Source organism: Phalaenopsis equestris, unplaced genomic scaffold, assembly GCF_001263595.1.
Source record: "Phalaenopsis equestris unplaced genomic scaffold, ASM126359v1 Scaffold208847, whole genome shotgun sequence".
Lineage (NCBI taxonomy): Eukaryota > Viridiplantae > Streptophyta > Magnoliopsida > Asparagales > Orchidaceae > Phalaenopsis > Phalaenopsis equestris.
The window spans coordinates 179,431-190,766 of NW_018228071.1; the positions used below are offsets into that span (position 1 = coordinate 179,431).

General features: G+C 31.4%; 1 pseudogene; it reads left to right on the plus strand.

Moving 5' to 3' along the window:
* The first annotated feature begins 4,134 nt into the window (after nt 1-4,134).
* On the plus strand, nt 4,135-6,486 carry LOC110036583 (annotated as a pseudogene).
* Nucleotides 6,487-11,336: the final 4,850 nt, after the last annotated feature.

Genomic DNA, 11,336 nt, shown 5'->3' on the forward strand with positions numbered 1-11,336 from the left:
ACGGATGCAATACATTCTCGTGTATTTGAAATAAGCGACGCGAATGGAGATAGATGGAGTGATTAATGGGCATACGAGGGGGTTGAGGTGAAAAGTGCAACCAATAGAAGGATGCCGCGTGGTCTTTAGAAGCCGCCGAGGTTGACGCGACACCATCTTGTTTAAGTAGATAAATAGGGTATTTTTATTTAATTAAGTTCAAAAATTAAATTTAACTTCAAAAAATCATATCTTGGTGTAGAAAAGTCATAAAAATAAAATAAAAATACCTTTATGCTCAATGAATAGATGAAAATTTAATGGACTAAAAATTATAAAAATTTATTGTAAATTTAAATTTAAATTAAATTAAAACCTTAAAATTTATTTAAGTCATAAGTATTCAAATACCTATCACCATGGCTTAAAATTTTTAAAGCTTATTCCTCATATGATTAGGGATGCTTTCTAATTTTTCTAATGATAGAGAACATCTCTAACCCTAAGAACCTAATTTTTCATGATAAGCACCTCTTAAAAAATAAAATAAAATCATAAAAAACACAAAATTAAGTTTGGTAAACTCACTGAAATCAGAGGAACTTAGTAAAAATAAAATTAGAATTAGAAAAAAAATTATATTTTTAAAGTATTTTCTAATTAAAAAAAATTAAAAATAATTAAAATTTTAAAAATATAAATTTCAAAATGTCACAAAATTTTCTTTGATTAAAGACAATAACTTTAAAGTGGTTTTATAAATATTTAAAGATCTAAAAGGGTATTTTAAGGAATTAAATGTATTTCCTTATATTTTTACAAATTATTGACTAAAATAATTCTAAAAAAGAAAATAAAATTTTGAAAAATATAAAATCAAGTTCTCTAAGTTCACTGAGGTCAGAGAGATTAATGAAATATAAAATTGGATTGTTTTTAAATAAAAATATATTTTTTATGTATTAATTAATTAAAACCAATTTAAAATTAATAAAATCTAAAATATTATTCAAAAAACAATAAAAATTACTCCAAGTGGTCCTCTGACTTTCAACAACAACATAAACTTTTTCTAAGGATAGAAAACATAAACTTTTTCTAAGGATAGAGAACATATTTTGGATAATTAAGTTAATTATCATAAGGAAGTCATAATTATTAGTGAATATGGATTAAAAATAATTTTAAAAAAATAAATAAATACCAGAAAAATATAAATCCTCCTATGATGTCTTAATTATCCCATGAGTAAGAGGTTAACAAAGTTTCATGGTTATTTGGATCAAAATGAGGGAGTTACAAAGTATGAACCTTAAGTGTATAATTATAATTTTGGAGATTTACACCATTCAAGTTTTTAGTTTAAAACAGAAGGGAAAGGTACTAAATTAAGATGATTAACTTACTTAAGTGATTGAAACACAAAGTAGAAGTAAGGGTAGTAACCCACTCACAACCTTTTCTATAAAGGGTAAATTTGTTATTATTTAAATTGTTGGCTATAGAATCTACATGACTTGAACCCTATAATTTAGAACTATAAAGAGCAATTAGGAGGATTAGAAAAAAAATGACTTCATGAACTTGTAGAAGAAATGACCAATAATCAACAAACAAATTTAGATACCCATCAAACGATTAATGATCATCACAACATGAATAGACCATTAAGGGATTGTGTTAATCCTACGGTACCCTTACCACAAAAGCTAACACATTTGAACTGAATCCTGTTATCATTCAAGTAATGCCGAACAACTAATTTAGGGGAACCCAGTTTTAGGATAAATATTTACACTTAGCAAGTTTCTTAAAATTTTGCATTACATTTTGATATAATAGTGTGTCAAACAATATTGTTAGGCTTCAATTGTTTCCTTTTTCTTTAAGGGATAAAGCAAAAATGTGGTTAAATTTATGAGCACCAGATCAATCAGGACATTGGGTGAATTAGCAATAAAATTCTTAGCTAAGTATTTTTTGCCTTCAAAAATAGCTAAACTATGAAATGATATTACTTCATTTTGCTAACATAAAAGCGAGTCAATATACAATGCATGGGAATAACTTAAGGAGTATCTTAAGAAGTGCCCACATCATGCACTACTTGATTGGTTGATTATTCAGACTCTATATAACGGCTTAGTAGGATCTTTAAGATCTATTATTAATGATGTCATTGATGGATCCCTCATGTCAAAGTCATTTGATGAGGCTATTCTCTAATTGAAGAAATGACCACTAACCAATGGCCTTTTGAGAAAGTAAACCCTACATGAAATAGTTGTGCTTTCGATTCAAAGTTCTCAGGTAGTGATACACCAAAAATATATGCATTTTTAAACTCATATTTTATACTCATTTTTTGTGATATTGCACTTTAATGAAAGGTATTTTTTATGTTTTATTACAGATTCTTAATTTTTAGGACTTGGAGCAAAAAAAAGAAGCAAAATGGATGAAATTTGGAGTCAAAATGGAGATTTTAAAAAAATTCTTCATAGCTGACGACACCATATTGAGCGTCATTTGACAGAGAATACATATTAAATTAGATGGCCAATGGCGCCGACAACGCAAGAATGGGCGCTGACGGTGCCACTGTCGGTGCAGACTCGGATTCTAGCAGATTTGACAAATTTGGGCATTTTTTGAAGAGTTTTTTGATGCACCTATTGGATAACCGACCCTAGGCTCTATTTAGAGCCAACCCTTTGCACCTCTTCGTGCTCCTCCTTGCCACTTTACATTCTTCCACGCCATTCTACACCATTAGTCATTTTATTTTCTTTATAGTTTTGAGTTTTTGTGGTGATTTTAAGTATGAATTCTTCTCTAAGAAGTGTTGGAGAGGGAGAGAAGTGAGAGATTTATTCTTCCTACATTTTCTAAGAGAGGCTACAAAGGATTTGTATTGAGAAAGTGTTTCAGATAAGTGTTGTTTGTTTATTATTATTGTATGAACTTCCTTTTATATATGAAATTTGTGTTTTGTTATATCTTTCTCGTTAAGTCTGAGTAGTTTCCTTTATCTTTCTCCCTACTCTGAGATATGGTGAAATGAAGAGATAATTTAGATGTGCCAATATTAAAATATAAAATAAATTGTGATGATTTTTCAACTCCGTTCTTAATTTACTTTTCTATCTAACCAATTAATTTGTTAAAATATGTTGTGAAACATATGATCTGGGAAATGTAGTATGAGTTCTACAACAGAGTGAGAATCACATTTAAGTCCATGAAGTAGTATTTCGTTCATAAAATTAAGTGCAAATAAATAAGAAAATATACATTGTTGGGTGTAGAATTAGAGATTTCTAAGGTGATAGACTAAAAATCCTCAATTAAATCTTAGTGTTTAAAAACTAAAGCGAGAGTTAGCCTTCAGAGGAAGTGGGAGCTCTGGAATGAGAGCCAGTATCCTCCTAGCCTAGTCATGGATTTAGGGACTAAACTTGAGATTAACCAATAATTTTCTATAACACTGAATGAGGGTAGAGAATTACAATATCTCATATTTGACACAATACAAATTTAAACCAATTATTTCATCTCATTTCACCAAAAACTCAGTATGATTTTTCATATTAGAAAATTTCATCACATAAACATATTTTAGTACTTACTAATTTAAACCCTGCATTTAAATTATGCTTGTACTTAATAATTTAGTTTTAATAGTATCTCAAACATTCAAAATTAGTGACAGTAATTTCATTTTTTTTCTTTGAATTCCCTAGTTAATTTATCATCTAAAAATTTAAACCTTCCTCGTGAGATCGATATTTGAGACTTAAATAGAAAGTTTTATATTACTTGATAACGATACACATACTTGCGTAGAATCTCAACATTAAGTGCTTAATATTATTATTCATAAAATACAACATTAAATTTTTGGCACTGTTGTAAAGCGAAGTTAACTTTATAAATTTTACACAACTATATTCAACTGGGATAAAGTTTTTGGTGTTGCGCTGTTGCCGGGAGAGGTAACAATAAATTAAATAGATTTGATAAATTAGGAGATTTAGAGACAAAATACAAAATATAAAAAATATATATATAAAATCAAAAATAATTCATATATATATATATATACACGATCCCGATCCCGATTCCGATCCAGTTCCTCTTCTGTCACCTGTCGCAGATGAGGGGAAATCCAGAGCGAGGGTTTATGGGCACATCGACTACAATGATCGTTGTGAACACGCCGAGCCAGGAGTTCGCTCTCACAAACTTTGTCTACTGCTCCGTCGGCGATCTTCAGAAGTTTGCAACACCGGGACCCAGCTCGGCCCTGGTTCTCGTTGGAGATTCTGTTGTTCTTTCCCTCATTAAGCATAGCAACATTCCTGATGGTCAACTTGCTCTGAATGCTATCCAACGCCTGCACACAAAAGTCTCCACTGGCGATCACATATCTGTTATTACATTTTGTCCGCCATCTGGTTTTGCTATAGCATTGCTTACTCTTGGTCTGGACTATGTTAAAGTAAAAACCAATATAAATGAAGAGCTAGATGCTATTGTTCTTGCACAACATCTTCATAAGAAGTTTGTTAATCAGGTTATGACGGTTGGACAAAGGGTATTATTTGAATTTCTTGGAAACAATTACATCTTTACTGTTAACCAAGCTTTGGCAGAGGATCAAGAGAAATCAAATGCCATTGAAAGAGGGATAATTACCAATGATACATATATTGTGTTTGAAGCAGTTTCAAGCTCAGGGATAAAGATTTTTAATCAACGTGAAGCTGCAAGTAGCAATATTTTCAGGCAGAAGGAATTTAATCTTCAGGAACTTGGAATAGGAGGACTTAGTGAAGAATTCGCTAAGATATTTTGAAGGGCATTTGCTTCCCGTGTTTATCCTCCCCATGTTACAAATAAGTATGTGATTTAGATGTTGCCATTTGAATGTATAGCCTTGGTATTCTCTTGCATGTTTAGAATGTCATTTACTCTTTCTTATTGTTCTTCATGTCAGATTGGGTATCAAGTATGTGAAGGGTATGCTGCTTTATGGGCCTCCAGGCACTGGAAAGACACTTTTAGCTCGACAGATTGGAAAATTGCTCAATGGAAGGGAACCAAAGATTGTTAACGGACCTTGAAGTACTGAGCAAGTATGTTGGAGAGACAGAAAAATGTGAGGGATTTAGTTGTCGATGCAGAACAAGATCAAAAGGCACGAGGCAATCAAAGTGACTTACATGTCATCATATTTGATGAAATTGATGCTATCTGTAAGACTAGAGGGTCAACACAGGATGGCACTGGTGTTCATGATGGTATTGTGAACCAGCTACTCACTAAGATTGATGGTGTTAATTCCTTAAACAATGTCCTTCTTATTGGAATGACCAACAGGAAAGATTTACAGGATGAAGCATTATTAAGGCCTGGTCGATTGAAGGTTCTTGTTGAGATCAACCTTCCTGATGAAAATGGACGTCTCCAAATTCTACAAATACATACCAATACAATGAAAGAAAACTCATTTCTAGCTATAGATGTAAATCTTCAAGAGTTAGCTATGAGGACAAAGAATTACAGTGGTGCTGAGCTAGAAGGTGTTGTAAAAAGTGCTGTTTCATTTGCCTTAAATCGACAATTAAGCTTGGATTATCTCACTAAGCAATTGGACGATGAAAACATAAAAGTTATCATGAATGATTTTATGGAAGCTCTTCAAGAGGTTGTCCCTGCATTTGGTGTTTCCACAGTTGATCTCCAACGATGCAGGCTTTATGGAATGGTTGACTGTGGTGAAAGACATAAGTACATCCATAAGAGAAACATGATTCTTGTTGAGAAAGTTAGAGCGAGCAAGGGTAACCCCATTGTTACATGTCTTTTGGAAGGTCCTGTGGGAAGTGGTAAGATAGCAATGGCGGCAACAATTAGTATCGACAACCATTTTCCATTTGTCAAAATTGTCTCAGCTGAGTCAATGGGTGGTCTAAGCGAGAGCAGTAAATGTGCAAAAATTATCAAGGTTTTTGAGGATGCATATAAATCTCAGTTGAGCGTCATTATACTTGATGACATTGAAAGGCTGTTGGATTATTTTTTCATTGGTCCTCGCTTTTCAAGTTTGGTTGCACAAACATTGCTGGTCCTTCTTAAAAAACTTCCTCCAAAGGGGAAGAATATGTTTGTTATTGGAACTACAAGCGAGGTTGGATTTCTCAAGTCTATTGGATTTTGTAATGCCTTTTCTGTTATTTATCACGTACCGACATTGGACAAGGCAGATTGTGCAAAGGTGCTGGAACAGCTCAATGTCTTTGCAAAAGATGATGTTGATGAAGCTGCTAAAGCATTAGACGGGACACCATTGAAGAAATTATTTATGTTGGTGGAACGAGCTGTTGAAGAAGGTTCACAAGGCCAAGAGAAGATTGATTTAAATCACTTCTATGAAATAATGAGTGATTATGTGTGAGTTTTTTTCTTATATATATCAAATGTTCCCTCAACTACTCTAAAAACAATGCTAACAGAAGTTTTTGCTCTACTTGAAGAGTGCTTGCACATGAATTAGAACAACTGTATTTGATTCATCAATTCTCGCCCAGTGATAATATGGTAATCTCTTTGTTGAATTCTAGTTAAATAGGCTTTCCCTGATCAACTTTTGGGATTAATATTAAATCTTAATCTGTTTGGCTTCAAAAAAAATAAAATAAATAAATAAATAAATAAATAAATATATATATATATATATATATAGACACATTTTTATACCTATTTTTGAGATATTGCGCTTTAATGAAAGGTATTGTTGTGTTTTTCTTTCAGTTACAAGTAAAATGATGAAAAGTGCTTAAAGGAGTGAAAAATGATCAAATTTGGAGCAAAAATGTGAAAATTGTGCGAAAGTATTTTGGCACCTAAGCGCTAGATCTGGCACTTAAGCACCGGTGAAGTAGGGAAGACTGCACTTAAGCGCTCAGAGACCCGCGCTTAAGCGCCAGAGGCAGTTATTTGACGGTTTTCTTCATTTAGCCAAATTTTGAAGAGGTATTTGAGGCACCCATTGGCTTAAGAGGGTGGTTATGACCACTGATAATGAAAATATTATTAAAAGACTTCTGAAAGGAGGCAACCTTTGGAGGAGTCATCAAATGTGGACAGATTTTAAAGAGTTCTCAATGCACTTTTTGGAGATTTATGAAAGAAGGAAGTTAAGACACTTGAAGTGGGTGCTTGAAAGTTTTGAAAAGAGTTAGAAGAAGAGGAGTTCTAAGGAGTTTGGAGAGATTTTCAAGCACTACACAAATCTACTTTATCCTTTTTGTTTTTAGTTTATTTTGAGAGTGTTGTAAAAGAGAAGAGATTCAAAGGAACTTCAAGAGTTTGGTAGAGGATTTGAGATAAGTTTTTATCTTTTGTTTTAATCTACTTTTGATTTTAATCAAGACTTCTTGTTGGTTTGACAATTATTTCTACTTTTAAACTAAAATGTGTTTTTATTTTCTCCATGGATTCTGAGTAGTTTTCTTTATCTTTTTTCTGTGATGATTTAAATCCATGAACTTCATTTACTTCTTGATTTAGTCTATCCAGATGTTAAAATTTGTTGTGAGAACATATAAGAAACGGGCTGGTATTGTCTCAGTTAACAATTGAAAAAAATCAAATAAGGTTGTATGAATGATAATGTAATTCATATGATTTAATGCAAATAAATAAAAAAATAATTATTGAAGGTGTAGAGTTAGAGGAATTTAAAGTGATAAGTTAAAGCCCCCAACTTGGTTTATTATTTTAGGTTTTGATACGAGATGTTAGCAGATGTTAGCCCCTAGGTGGAGGGAATCGAGGGAACTCTAGAGTGAGAGCTGGTATCTTCCTTGCCTAGTCGATCTTCAGAACTATTCAAACTTTAAATTAGCCAATGTTCTTTATAGCATCTCTAGTATGGGTAAGGAATATAATTGCTCCTATTTGGCACAACACAATTTGCATACTACCACAACAGAATTTATATGCTTATTACTGAGAGAGATATTTTCAAATTTAGTGCTTTTCTTTTACATAAACTCAAGTCATTTTTTCAAAATATTATTGTTTTGTCAAAATATAAAAAATAACAAAAAAAAATTGAATTTTAATTACTGTGAATACATCTATAGTTTAAGTAATTGTCTTTTTTAAAATAGAAAGTTTTTTGCTCGATAGAGCATATTGCATAATTTTCCCGTGGGTTCGATATTCAGGTCTTAATAAAAAAATCTTGCATTACTTGATAACGATACGTATATTTGTGTAGTATCCTAATATATAAATTACAGAGTTAAATTCTTATTTTCTTCAGGATTAAGTTTTGACTCTATTGCAATGTAAGAAAATATAAGTGAAAATATAATCATAGACATTATTATACTGTTGCATATAAGTAGTTATCTCTACATATTGCTTTACTGACTTTTAGCATCCTGTGTCAACAAACAAAATTAATTGATTTAAAAGAAAATTTCTATTTTTAGAAAGTCTATTTAAACTTTAACAATTATTGTACTTTATTTTGTGTGTTTTATTTTATTTTTATTTTTAGTTAGTGTATGTGTAGTTCAGGTTCCAAATGACTAGTGCCCTACGATTCTGAATTAGAAAGAACTATTAAAAAAATCAGAATAACAAAAAAAATAAAAAATCTTGAAAAATCTAAAAAAATTATAGAATTGGCAAACTAAAACAATCAAAATGCTGAAATTCATCAAGAGTTTAGACCTTTAAGAGATTATGCCAACCCTACTGTAGATGAACTTCATTGTAGTATTCAAAAACCTATTGTAGTGGCTAATTCATTTGAGCTTAAACATATCATTCATTTGAACTTAAACCACTATTATCCAAATGGTATCAAATAATCAGTTTGGAGGATCACCAACTGAAGATCCAAATTTACATTTTGCTAATTTTCTTGAATTGTATGCTACATTTAAATACGATGGTGTATCAGATGATGCCATAAGACTTAGGTTATTTCCTTTCTCACTGAGGGATAAAGCTAAGATGTGGTTGAATTCATTAGCACTTTGATCTATCAGAACTTGGGGTGATTTAGCACAAAAATTCCTTGCTAAATATTTTCCATCATAAAAAATTGCGAAGCTTAGAAATGATATTACATCTTTTAATCAGTTTGAAGGGAAATCTATTTATAAAGCAAGGGAATGATTTAGAGAACTTTTAAGAATGTGTCCACACTTGGTTAATAATTTAAACTTTTTGTAATGGATTAGTTGGATCTCTTAAGAATGATTTAGAAAACTTTTAAGAAAGTGTCCACACTTGGTTAATAATTTAAACTTTTTGTAATGGATTAGTTGGATCTCTTAGATCTATTATCGATGCCGCTGCTTGGGGTTCTTTGATGTCAAAATATTTCATGACGCTTATGCCCTAATTGAAGAAATGACTACCAATAATTTTCAATGGTCTTCTGAGAGGGTGAATCCAAAGAAAGTAGCCAATATTCATGAATCTGATGCATTTACTATGTTAGCAAATCAAGTTGCTGCAATTTCAAAGAAGTTTGACTAATTTGGAATGAATTTTTCACAACCAATATCTATGATTGAAGAGATTTCATTAGACCAAATGGTAGATTCTCAATCATCATTAGAAACTTTGAATGTCATAAATAATAAGTAGAATAACCCATATTAAAATTATTTTAACCCAGGTTGGAAGATCCATCACAATTTTAATTAGAATAATACTACGTGTGATAATAATCTACAATGGGGGAACAATCAAGAAAACCCATTGGGAAACTGAAACAACCAAGGGAATATTAATTATAGACTTACTTATCCTCCAAGTTTCAATAGTAATACATAATTTAAGGAGAAGAAGTTGTCTATAGAAGAAGTGATGTTACAAATGAGAAATCAGTTACAAAGTCAAGGAGCTACAATTAGATATATTGAGAATCAACTTGAATAACTTGAACAAATTCCAAATTCATTAAGTAATAAATCCCAAGGAACATTTCCTAGTAATACTGAAACTAATCCGAAAGACCAGAATAAAGAGCAAGTAAAAGCCATTCAACTTAGAAGCGGAAGAGAGTTGAAAGGTAGGTTTCAAAAAGAAATTGAAGTAGAGAGAGAAGAAATTGAAGAATCAAAAGAGGACGCTCCAAAAGATTCTGAAAGACCTATTTCTCCACTTAAAGTTAACTTAGAAAAAACACCACCTCTATTTTTTCAGAGACTTCGTCAACAGAAGTTGGATAGACAATTTTCAAAAATTTTAGAGATTTTTAAGAAACTTATAATTAATATTCTATTTTCTGAAGCCTTAGAACAAAAGTCAAGTTATGTAAAGTTTATGAAGGATTTTCTCAATAGGAAAAGGAAGTTTGAAGATAATGAGACTGTTGCACTTAGTGAGGAGTGCGGTGCTATAATTCAGAAGAAGCTTTCTAAAAAGCTTAAAGATCCTGGTAGCTTTACAATTCTATGTATAATAAGAGACAGATTTTATGGGAAAGCTTTCTGCGATTTAGGTGCAAGCATTAAACTTATGCCATTATAAATATTTAAAATATTGGGATTAAGAGAAATAAACCATACTACTGTAACTTTGCAGTTAGCAGATCGCTTTGCAGTTAGCAGATCGTTCGTTCAATAACATACCCTAAAGGAGTAATAGAAGATGTCATAGTGAAATTAGATCAATTTATCTTTTCTGTCGATTTCATTATGCTAGATATGGATGAAGATAAAGAGATACCTATCATTTTGGGGAGACCTTTTCTAGCTACAGGAAGAACAATGATAGATGTGCAAAAAGGGGAATTAACAATGTACGTCAATAATCAAACTGTTACTTTTAACATTTCAAGTTATGAAGAAAAAAGATTTGGAACACAAGCAAGAAGAGGAATTAGATCAATGTGAAGATCTTTTTAAGGAAGATTCAAACTATGTTCGAGAAAGTTTTGAAATTCTGAACATTATAGAAAAAAATAAATCATTTTGTCCATCAATTGAAAAACCTCAAAAACTTGAGTTGAAGTTACTTCCTGACCACTTAAAATATGCCTTTTTAGGAGATTCCTCTACTTTACCTGTTATAATTTCCTCTAAGTTAATGATGGAAGAAGAAGATAGATTGATGAAAGTATTAAAAAATTTTAAGAAAGTCTTTGGATGAACAGTTGCTGATATTAAAGGAATCAACCCTTCAATTTATATGCATAGAATTCATATGGAAGAGAACTGCAAACCCAGGACTGATCCTCAAAAGAGATTGAATCCTGTTATGAAAGAAATTGTTAAGAAAGAAATTTTAAAGTGGTTAGATGCTGGAATTATCTACCCTAT